This window comes from Triticum urartu, chromosome 2 (genome assembly GCF_003073215.2).
Source record: "Triticum urartu cultivar G1812 chromosome 2, Tu2.1, whole genome shotgun sequence".
NCBI classification, from domain to species: domain Eukaryota; kingdom Viridiplantae; phylum Streptophyta; class Magnoliopsida; order Poales; family Poaceae; genus Triticum; species Triticum urartu.
The window spans coordinates 453,166,859-453,178,128 of NC_053023.1; positions in this window are offsets into that span (position 1 = coordinate 453,166,859).

Genomic DNA, 11,270 nt, shown 5'->3' on the forward strand with positions numbered 1-11,270 from the left:
TCATTGGACCCGATGCACTAGGTATGACACCTAGATTGGATATGAACTCCTTCATCCAGACTCCTTCATTGACTACTTACGAAGCAGCTATGTATTCCACTTCACATGTAGATCCCGCCACAACGCTTTGCTTGGAACTGCACCAACTGACAACTCCACCATTTAATAAAAATACGTATCTGGTTTGTGACTTAGAGTCATCCGGATCAGTGTCAAAGCTTGCATCGACGTAACCATTTACGACGAGCTCTTTGTCACCTCCATATACGAGAAACATATCCTTAGTCCTTTTTAGGTATTTCAGGATATTCTTGACCGATGTCTAGTGATCCACCCCTGGATTACTTTGGTACCTCCCTGCTAAACTGATAGTAAGGCATGATACGTCCATTTTGCATCATGCTTTTATATCGATATTTATTGCATTATGGGCTGTTATTACACATTATGTCACAATACTTATGCATATTCTCTCTTATTTTACAAGGTTTACATAAAGAGGGAGAATGCCGGCAGCTGGGATTCTGGGCTAGAAAAGGAGCAAATATTAGAGACCTATTCTGCATAGCTCCAAAAGTCCTGAAACTTCACGGAAGACGTTTTCAGAATATATAAAAAATACAGAGCGCAACAAGTTCACTAGGGGGGCCACACCCTGCCCACGAGGGTGGGGAGCACGCCCTACCCCCCTGGGCGCGCCCCCCTACCTCGTGGGCCCCCTGGTGGCCCTCCGATGGCTATCTTCTGCTATATGGAGTCTTTGGATGAGGAAAAAATCATAAGCCATATCCTCGGACGAAACTCCGCCGCCACAAGGCGGAACCTTGGCGGATCCAATCTAGGGCTCGGGCAGAGCTGTTCTGCCGGGGAAACTTCCCTCCGGGAGGGGGGAATCATCGCCATCGTCATCACCAACGCTCCTCTCATCGGGAGAGGGCAATCTCCATCAACATCTTCACCAGCACCATCTCCTCTCAAAACCCTAGTTCATCTCTTGTATCCAATTCTTGTCTCCAAGTCCGGGATTGGTACTAGTAGGTTAATAGTAGTGTTAATTACTCCTTGCAGTTGATGCTAGTTGGTTTATTTGGTGGAAGATCATATGTTCAGATCCTATATGAATATTAATACCCCTCTAACTATGAACATGATTATGCTTGGTGAGTAGTTACATTTGTTCCTGAGGACATGGGAGAAGTCTTGCTATTAGTAGTCATGTGAATTTGGTATTCGTTTGATATTTGATGAGATGTATCTTCTCTCTCCATTATTTGGGCCTAGAGGAAGGCATTGGGAAGTAATAAGTAGATGATGGGTTGCTAGAGTGACAGAAGCTTAAACCCTAGTTTATGCGTTGCTTCGTAAGGGGCTGATTTGGATCCATATGTTTCATGCTATGGTTAGGTTTACCTTAATACTTTTGTTGTAGTTGTGGATGCTTGCAATAGAGGTTAATCATAAGTGGGATGCTTCTCCAAGTAAGGACAGTACCCAAGCACATGTTCACCCACATACCAAATTATCAAAGTACCGAACGTGAATCATATGAACATGATGAAAACTAGCTTGACGATATTCCCATGTGTCCTCGGAAGCGCTTTTCTCCATATAAGAGTTTGTCTAGGCTTGTCCTTAGCTACAAAAAGGATTGAGCCACCTTGCTGCACTTTATTTACTTTTGTTACTTGTTGCTCGTTACAAATTATCCTATCACAAAACTATCTGTTACCACTTATTTCAGTACTTGCAGAGAATACCTTGCTGGAAACCGCTTATCATTTCCTTCTGCTCCTCGTTGGGTTCAACACTCTTACTTATCGAAAGAACTACGATAGATCCCCTATACTTGTGGGTCATCAAGACTCTTTTCTGGCGTCGTTGCCGGGGAGTGAAGCGCCTTTGGTAGGTGGAATTTGGTAAGGAAAATTTATATAGTGTGCTGAAATTTACTGTCACTTGTTACTATGGAAAGTAATCCTCTGAGGGGTTTGTTCGGGGTACCTTCACCCCGACCAGTAGAGCAAAGAGTTGCTCCTCAACTTACTGAACCTACTGAAAATGAGAATGTCTGCTTTGAAATTCCTTCGGGTATGATAGAAAAACTGCTAGTTAATCCTTTTGCAGGAGACGGAACAACGCGTCCTGATGAGCACCTAATATATGTGGATGAAGTTTGTGGATTATTTAAGCTTGGAGGTGTACACGGAGATGTTATTAAGAAGAAGGTCTTCCCTTTATCTTTGAAGGAAGATGCATTGACATGGTATAGGCTATATGATGATACGGGGTCATGGAACTACAAACGATTGAAATTGGAATTTCATCAAAAGTTTTATCCTATGCATCTTGTTCATCGTGATCGCAATTATATATATATAAGTTATTCTTCACCTGAGCTAATCTTACGATCATTTCATAATTAAATTACGTTTGGAATTCAAATAGTTACATTCCTATTGATTCACTACGTAAAAATTGACATAAGAAAATAAAAATATAGGTCATAAGACAAGAAAAATTGCAGTTTATGTATATTTTAGACTATGTTTTTACGTTTGTAATTTTACATAACATAAAATATTTTTTACGGCGATTATATATTTTCTTACGGTCTCTTTTTGCGTCGGAAATAAGACAAAACTTACGGAACGTAAAATTACGGTGCATTGATGGTAAAATAGAGGGGGTGAAGAATAACTATTCCTCACCCAGGAATCAGAATACTATTCTGATCACGACATGAACTTCCCGAGTAACGCGCCTGACCTTCCCCGAGTACTAGGTTGAACTTCAGCTAAAAGGTGTCCAAATGGGGCTTGTGATATACCGTTGGAAAGCTATGGACATCAGTATCATGACCCAAGTTAAATTTTTGGCAAAACTAGCAAGATGCCCGTGCATTGCACGGAGCGTCAAGATGCATTTTTTTTTATAAAACACATGTTGTGATTGACCCATGCGGAAGTAATCCCATGTGTAAAAACTAATGATATCTCGAGAAAGAGAAGAGATAGGGTGAGGAGGAGTGTAAAAACCCATGCGGCCACCATGCCAGATTGTTCCAGAGGCTTCCTTTTTTAATTGCTCAACAATGAGGTTGTGGGAGATAAAGATGAACAAGGGAAGGCCTTATCTGCAAATGTGGAGAGACATGCGGGTATCTTTTTGCAAAATTGCCATAGTTTGCTTTCTATCCGTCAAATATAGATCAAACGTTCTATCTTGCAAGATGGCAGGCACACCATCATCACCAACTCGGTTTTTTATAAGAGTAGAGATGTAAGCGGTTTAAGAGCAGTTTTGAAAACCATTTTTTCTTCATACAAAAAACATGAATTGTATTTTCAATCGCATTTTTAAACCGTTTATAAGAATGAGGAAAATAATATGGCGTTGGAAAGCTGCTGCAAAACCGCTCCTTCCATATGTTGAAAGTTTTCTCTAATTCCCTACGGTTAAAGAGTAATTCGAAAAATCGTAGAATTTTGCAAACCGAACAGCCGAGTTCATTTTTTCGATGCCATTTCTAAACGGCTAATCCAATTGAAGCAAATAATATGGCGTTGGAAAGCTTATGAAAATGCACTACTTTTTCATGTTAAAAGTTTTTTCTAATTTTGAACAGTTTAAAAGTAATTTAGAAAACGGTACAACTTCCACCGAGTTCGTATTTTTGAGCTAATTTTTTAACCGTACGTCCAAATGCAGAAAATGATATAGCGTTGGAAAGCTTGAAGAAATGCGAAACTTTTTTGTATATATTGTTTCTCCTAATTCATTACGGTTTTATGTCAGTTTTGAAAATGGCTAAAAACGTATTTTTGCCGTAATTTATACAAACTTTATCGGAATGGGGCAAATAATATACCGCTGAAACGCTACGGAAAATGCGGAACTTTTTCATGTTGATGATTTTCTCTGATTCCTAGCCGTTTTTATGTAATTTCAAAAACGGCGAGATCACTCGTTCTGCCTTTATTTCAAAACAGATTCTTCGAAAATGCACCGCGTGAAGAACCTGACCTTCTCGGTATGTGTACCTGAACTTCACTCTGTTTTTCACGTGTTTTTGTGCCCGCAACTCTCCATCCACTGCTCGTAGCTCTCCATCCACTCACCAGAATTGAGCAGGTGATATACCGATGGAAAGCTGCTGTAAACACGCAACTTTCCCGTGTTGATCATTTTTTCATACTCGCGACGATTTTGAAAGTTTTTCATCTGAAATTCATTCAGTGTAGTAGGTGAACTTCCTGCTGTTTTCACGTTGAACTTCTGTGACGTATTTTCGTTTGCAGTAGTTGAACTTCTGTGTTGTTTTCACCTCTATCACAAGAATTTTTGAACTTTCTCCGGCCGAGCACTTGAACTTCTAGCAAGAAAACTTTAGGCTTTGCATTTTCATTCTTTTTTTAATACAAAATGCACACCATGTACTACGTGAACTTCTGGCAGTTATCGATCTTAACTTCTGAGATCACGCGTTCTGCCTTCATCGAAATAACAGAGTCTCCGAAAAAGCACTTCGTGAAGAGATTGAACTTCTGGATCAGTTCTTTTTGAACTTCACTCTATTTTTCACGTGTTATTTTTTACCCGTAACTCCCCAACCACTTACCAGAATTGAGCAAATGATATATCAATGAAAAGCTGTTGAAAACATGCAACTTTCCCGCGTTTATCTTTTTTCATACTTGTGACGGTTCAAAATAATTTTTTCATTACACAAAATTGTGTTTTAATTGGTATACATGAAACTTTTAAACTGTACATCGGAATGTAACATATAATATACCTTTGGAAAGCTTATGAATAGGAGCATCTTTTTCATATAGACAAACGTTACAATTTTTTGTCGTTTGAGAGTAGTTTTAAAAATGGAAAAAACAACGTCATTTTTTGCCTGTTTTTTACATGTAATTGAAGGTTGGACGTCTTGCACTAGAGATCTTGAACTTCACCAGGAGGAACTTCTTGCAAAAAACTTTCTAAGCTTTTTATTTTCTATTCTTATATTCCTATCTAAAACGCATTTCCTGTACTAGTTGAACTTCCCGCTGTTTTCACCTTGAACTTTTGTCACATTTTTGTGTATACGTCGAATTACACACAATTGAAGGTTGAACGTCATTTTTTGCCATTTTAAAACATGTAATTGGAGGTCGAACGGCTTGCAACAAACCCGAGTTTTTTATATACTTTGAACTTCTCTGTTATTTCAAATTGAACTTCTTAGTCTTATTCTTAGAAAAAAATGTGTTTTCAAATAAGCATCAAACATTTTTTTAAATTGAACCTCATACTTTTATTTTTCCTAGAAATGGAAAGAATTTGAGTTTTCCATAAACATCAAACTACTCTTATTTTAATTTGAACTTCTTTAATTTAATTCTTTACTAACGAAGAAAACCTGTGTTTTTTATAAATATTGAACTTCTCTTTTTTTATAATTTGGACTTCTTGGTTTATTTCTTTTAGCATCAAAATATCCTAGTTTTCTCATAAATATTGGGCCCCCTCCACATTATTTTTCCAATTAATTTTTCTAAACTATTTTTTATTATTTTATTTTGAGCTTCCGTTGTGGAAACTTGTTGAACATGAGGAACTTTTTGAACTTTCCCGGTCTGTGCACTTGAACTTCTAGCAACAAAAATTTTGGACTTGGCCTTTTTACTCTTATTTTCTCATATGAAAGACACACCATGCAGTATGTGAACTTTCGTCTGTTGTCAATTTGAACTTCTCCCAATTTCACTTTGGTAACGAAAAAAATCTGATTTTTTTATAGACATTAAACCGCTCTAACTTTTTTTCAACTTCTTTGTGTGCTCTTTAGGAATGTGAAAATTGGATTTTTGTAAGAAACATTGAATTTTTTTCATTATTTCGAATAGATCTTATTGATCTTATTCTTTAGTAACCGAAGAAACCGAGTTTTCAAATAAATATCAAATTGCTTTGCTTTTTAAAATTGAACTTCTTGGCTTTATTCTTTTGTAACGAGAAAAAACTAAGTTTTTAATATGCATTGAACTACTCCGTTTTTAAAAATTGAACTTCTTGATTTTAATCTTTAGTATCGAGCAAAATCTAAGATTTTTTATAAACATCAAACGGCTTCATTTTTTAATTTTGACTTCTTGGTGTTATTCATTAATAAAGGGAAAAGTCCTAGTTATGTAATAAACATTGTACCGCTCACTTCTCTAAATTTCAACTTCTAGATCTTAAAAAAACAGGGGCAAATCCATGTTTACAAACTTTTTAAACTGCTCGGTTTTTTAATTCGAACTTATATGTTATTTCAATTTGAACTTCGCCAATTTTTTAGTAAAATGTAGAAACACCATTTTTTATAAACTTTTTGAAACCGCTCCATTTTTAATTTTTGAACTTCTTTGTTTATTCTATGGTAATAGGTGAAACTACATGTTTGTAATAAACATTGAAGCACACTATTATTTAAATTTTAACGTCAAGGTATTTTAAGAAATGGTTAACTTAAAAAACAAAAATTATGTTTTTTCCACCTTTGTACGAACTTACTATTTATATTTTGTGAAGTTTTGTTTTTTTTGTCTCACGACATTTTTAGGCATTTTTTGCTGTCGGTGAAATGGCCTAGGTGGACCTTTTTTTCATTGATGATTTTCTTCGGTATTTGGTATACATGAACTTATGAATTTCTGAAACATGAACTTCACAAGCTATTGAAACTCAAGAAAATTACACACACACTTCGTGTGCTGCATGCATTCACACACACAGTTCAAAAAATAAAATTCACATCTGAAAAGTATTTTATTTTCCTGGTTACCACAGTTCTTCAAACATATGTGAAAAACCCGGTACTGGTGGTGTGTTTCTTTTTGTCAACGCACTGTTATAAATATATGTACTTGAACTAATACCACATTATTTGTATAGAAATTGGATTATTCCCTTTTTAGTTTATTTTGGAATACTTTTATATTTTTTACTGCCACAATTCTTTTCCTTAGTGAATTGCCATGAAACAGTAAGTTTTCCATCGAATATGTCAAATGTAATGGTCAGAAGATTATGGTACATCAATATATTAGGGACCGGCCATTAGTGGTGCCCTGAGAACTAAAGAATGAACTACCAGCATCTACATGTAAAGGTTGACATTTGGAGGCAACGAACATGCATGAACGCATCACTGAACACATTGCTTTTTGAACGCAATGCTGTACAAGTTAGCCTGCTAGTTTTGTTTGTACTTTTTCCTCCACTTTTTCCATGGGTGGTGTCGCACCTTCTTTCAGCAAGAAGCTGTTGTTGTCCCAAGTGCTACTGCACCTCACCACTTTGCAATCCAGGCGCCATTGAGCACTCCACTTCGGCCATCAGACAAATCAAACACTAACGAAGGCGAGCAGGAGAAGAACTTTTGTTTCCTCATCTCCACTGCTGTGGGGAAGCAACTCGAGTGTTTGCCATGGGAAGTTCAGATGGGTGGAGCTGGCCGGTCGGCCGGAGGGGTAACTGATGGGAGAGCAGAGCCATTACTTGTTTTCTGCATGTAGCACGCACACATCTCGCCAGCACAGGAGGAGGCCTATGTCCGCATCGCAAGGCAGGTTGAGCTACAATTGTGGCATGCAGGGAGCCATGGCTGCGACCACGCTGGTTGCGACGGGGATGAGCAAGATGTTGGGATCCAGCTTACCTCGCACGGTAGTGGTGAACGGCTGCAAATGGAGTCGTTGGACTGCAGCGGCATGGTGGAGCTGGAGGATGCGGCCATGGCGGCGGGCTCTATTGGGGAGTCACGCGAGGCAGGATGGGGGCCGTGTGGTGGCGGCGCGCATCGGTGAGACGACGTTGACGGAGGCGTGCTACAGGTAGGCGGTGGCCGCGACGCAACGAGAGAGCTCGGGGGATGCGGCAGCCAGGGTTTGCTCGGTCGCCGCATCGGTGGCTGGCACGGTGGGGGTTGGGGGCAACGGCGGCTACAGGATCGTTCGGCTCGGAGGTGGACTGGTAGCGGTCGGGAGGTGGAAGAGATGGGCGGGTCGCGGGTGGGAGGCGCGGCGGCCGGGGAAAGTGGCGGGTGGCCGCGGTGGCCAGGGAAGCTGGCGGGGGGCCGCGGCGACCGAGGAAGCTGGCGCGGTGGCCCTATTGGAGCGGAGATCGGCGTCGCCTGGTGTTGACTGGGGCGGTGGCGAGCAGGGCACTAGCGGCAGGGGCTCCGGGCCGAGGTGGGACGGGGCACCGATGGCGGGGAGGTTCGGCGCGGAGCTCGGCACCGGCGGCGGCGGGTTCGGGGTGGGGCACCGGAGCGAGTTGGTCGGGGGCGGGGGCTCGGCGACGAGATCCAGGGAGGGTGGCGGTGGTGATGCGATCCAGATGGTGGTAGCGGCGTTCGGGGGAGGGGATCGGGGCAACGGGTTGGCTGGGTGGACATTTTCTGTATCGGTCCGGTGTATTTCTCGGATCTCAGGAACATCGTATCGCCCCTATATAGGGCTCTGTGATCCAAATAGTTATTCTAATCCCAGGATTAGAATAGTGTCACTCTATATATATATAGTGTTACTATTCATCACCTAGGGTGCAGAATAAGTTATTCTTCACCCGAGGTAATCTTACGATCATTTCATAATTAAATTACGTTTGGAATTCAAATAGTTACATTCCTAGTGATTCACTACGTAAAATTTGACATAAGAAAAATAAAAATATAGGTCATAAGACAAAAAAATTGCAGTTTATGTGTATTTTAGACTATGTTTTTACGTTTATAATTTTACATAACATAAAATATTTTTTACGGCGATTATACATTTTTTATGATCCCTTTTTACGTCGAAAATAAGACAAAACTTATGGAATGTAAAATTATGGTGCATTAATGGTAAAATAGAGAGGGGTGAAGAATAACTATTCCTCACCCAGGGTGACGAATAGCGCGACCCTATATATATGTATATATATTGGCCTCGCGAAGGAGAAAGCATCGCTCAAGCTTGGGGGAGGCTTAAATCAATGTTATATTCATGCCCCAATCATGAGCTCTCAAGAGAGATGATTATTCAAAATTTATATGCTCGGCTTTCTGATAACAATCGCACCATGCTCGATACTTCTTGTGCTGGCTCTTTTATGACGAAGACTATTGAATTCAAATGGGGTTTATTGGAAAGAATTAAACGCAACTCTGAAGATTGGGACCTCGACGAAGGTAAGGAGTCAGGTATGACACCTAAGTTTGATTGTGTTAAATCTTTTATGGATACCGATGTTTTCCGTAAATTTAGCACTAAATATGGACTTGACTCTGAGATAGTAGCTTCTTTCTGTGAATCTTTTGCTACTTATGTTGATCTCCCCAAGGAGAAGTGGTTTAAATATCATCCTCCCATAGAAGTAAAAGTAGCTGCACCTATTAAAGTTGAAGAAAAGACTATCACTTATAATGACCCTATTGTTCCTACTTCTTATGTTGAGAAACCACCTTTCTCTGTCAGGATAAAGGATCATGCTAAAGCTTCAATTGTGGTTCGTAAAAGCAATATTAGAACATATACACCTCCTGAGCAAGTTAAAGTTGAACCTAATATTTCTATTGTTAAAGATCTTTTGGATGATAATATTGATGAGCATGTTATTTATTTCTGTGATGAAACTGCTAGAATTGCTAAACCTTGTGCTAAAGATAAACCTAGACCTATGGTAGGCATGCCTGTTATTTCTGTTAAAATAGGAGATCATTGTTATCATGGCTTATGTGATATGGGTGCCAGTGCTAGTGCAATACCTATTGACCTATATAGAGAAATTATGCATGATATTGCACCTGTTGAGTTAGAAGATATTGATGTCACAATTAAACTTGCCAATAGAGATACTATTTCACCAATGGGAATTGTTAGAGATGTTGAAGTCTTGTGTGGGAAAACTAAATATCCTGCTGATTTTCTTGTTCTTGGATCCCCACAAGATAGCTTTTGTCCCATTATATTTGGAAGACCCTTCTTAAACACTGATAATGCTAAGATAGATTGCAAAAAGGATGTTGTTACTATCGGTTTAGATGATATGTATCATGAATTTAATTTCTCTAAATTTAGTAGCCAACACTGTGAAGAAGAATTACCTAGTAAGGATGAAATTATTGGTCTTGCTTCTATTGCCGTACCTCCTAGTGATCCTTCAAAACAATATTTGCTAGACCATGAAAATGATATGTTTATGAATGAAAGAAGGGAAATAGATCAAGTATTCTTTAAACAGGAACCTATTCTGAAACACAATTTTCCTATTGAAATCCTAGGGGATCCTCCTCCACCCAAGGGTGATCCCGTGTTTGATCTTAAACCGTTGCTTGATACTCTTAAATATGCTTATCTTGATGAGAAAAAGATATATCCTGTTATTATTAGTGCTAACCTTTTAGAGCATGAGGAAGAGAGATTATTGAAAACTCTGAAGAAGCACCATTGCTGCTATTGGGTATACTCTTGATGATCTTAAGGGCATTAGTCCCACTCTATGTCAACATAAAATAAATTTGGAAGAAGATGCTAAACCAGTTCGTGATCATCAACGACGGCTGAATCCTAAAATGAAAGAAGTGGTAAGAAAGGAAATACTAAAGCTCCTTGAAGCAGGTATAATCTATCCCGTTGCTGATAGTCAGTGGGTAAGTCCTATCCATTGTGTCCCTAAGAAGGGAGGTATTACTGTCGTTCCTAATGATAAAGATGAATTGATTCCTCAAAGAATTATTACAGGTTATAGGATGGTAATTGATTTCCGCAAATTAAATAAGGCCACTAAAAAGGATCATTACCCCTTACCTTTTATCGATCAAATGCTATAAAGATTATCCAAACATACACATTTTTGCTTTCTAGATGGTTATTTTGGTTTCTCTCAAATACCTGTGTCAGCCAAGGATCAATCAAAGACTACTTTTACTTTCCCTTTTGGTACTTTTGCTTATAAGCGTATGCCTTTTGGTTTATGTAATGCACCTGCTATCTTTCAAAGATGCATGATGGCTATATTCTCTGACTTTTGTGAAAAGATTTGTGAGGTTTTCATGGATGATTTCTCCGTCTATGGATCTTCTTTTGATGATTGCTTGAGCAACCTTGACCGAGTTTTGCAGAGATGTGAAGAAACTAATCTTGTCTTGAATTGGGAAAAGTGCCACTTTATGGTTAATGAAGGTATTGTCTTGGGGCATAAAGTTTCTGAAAGAGGTATTGAAGTTGATAAAGCCAAGGTTGATGCTA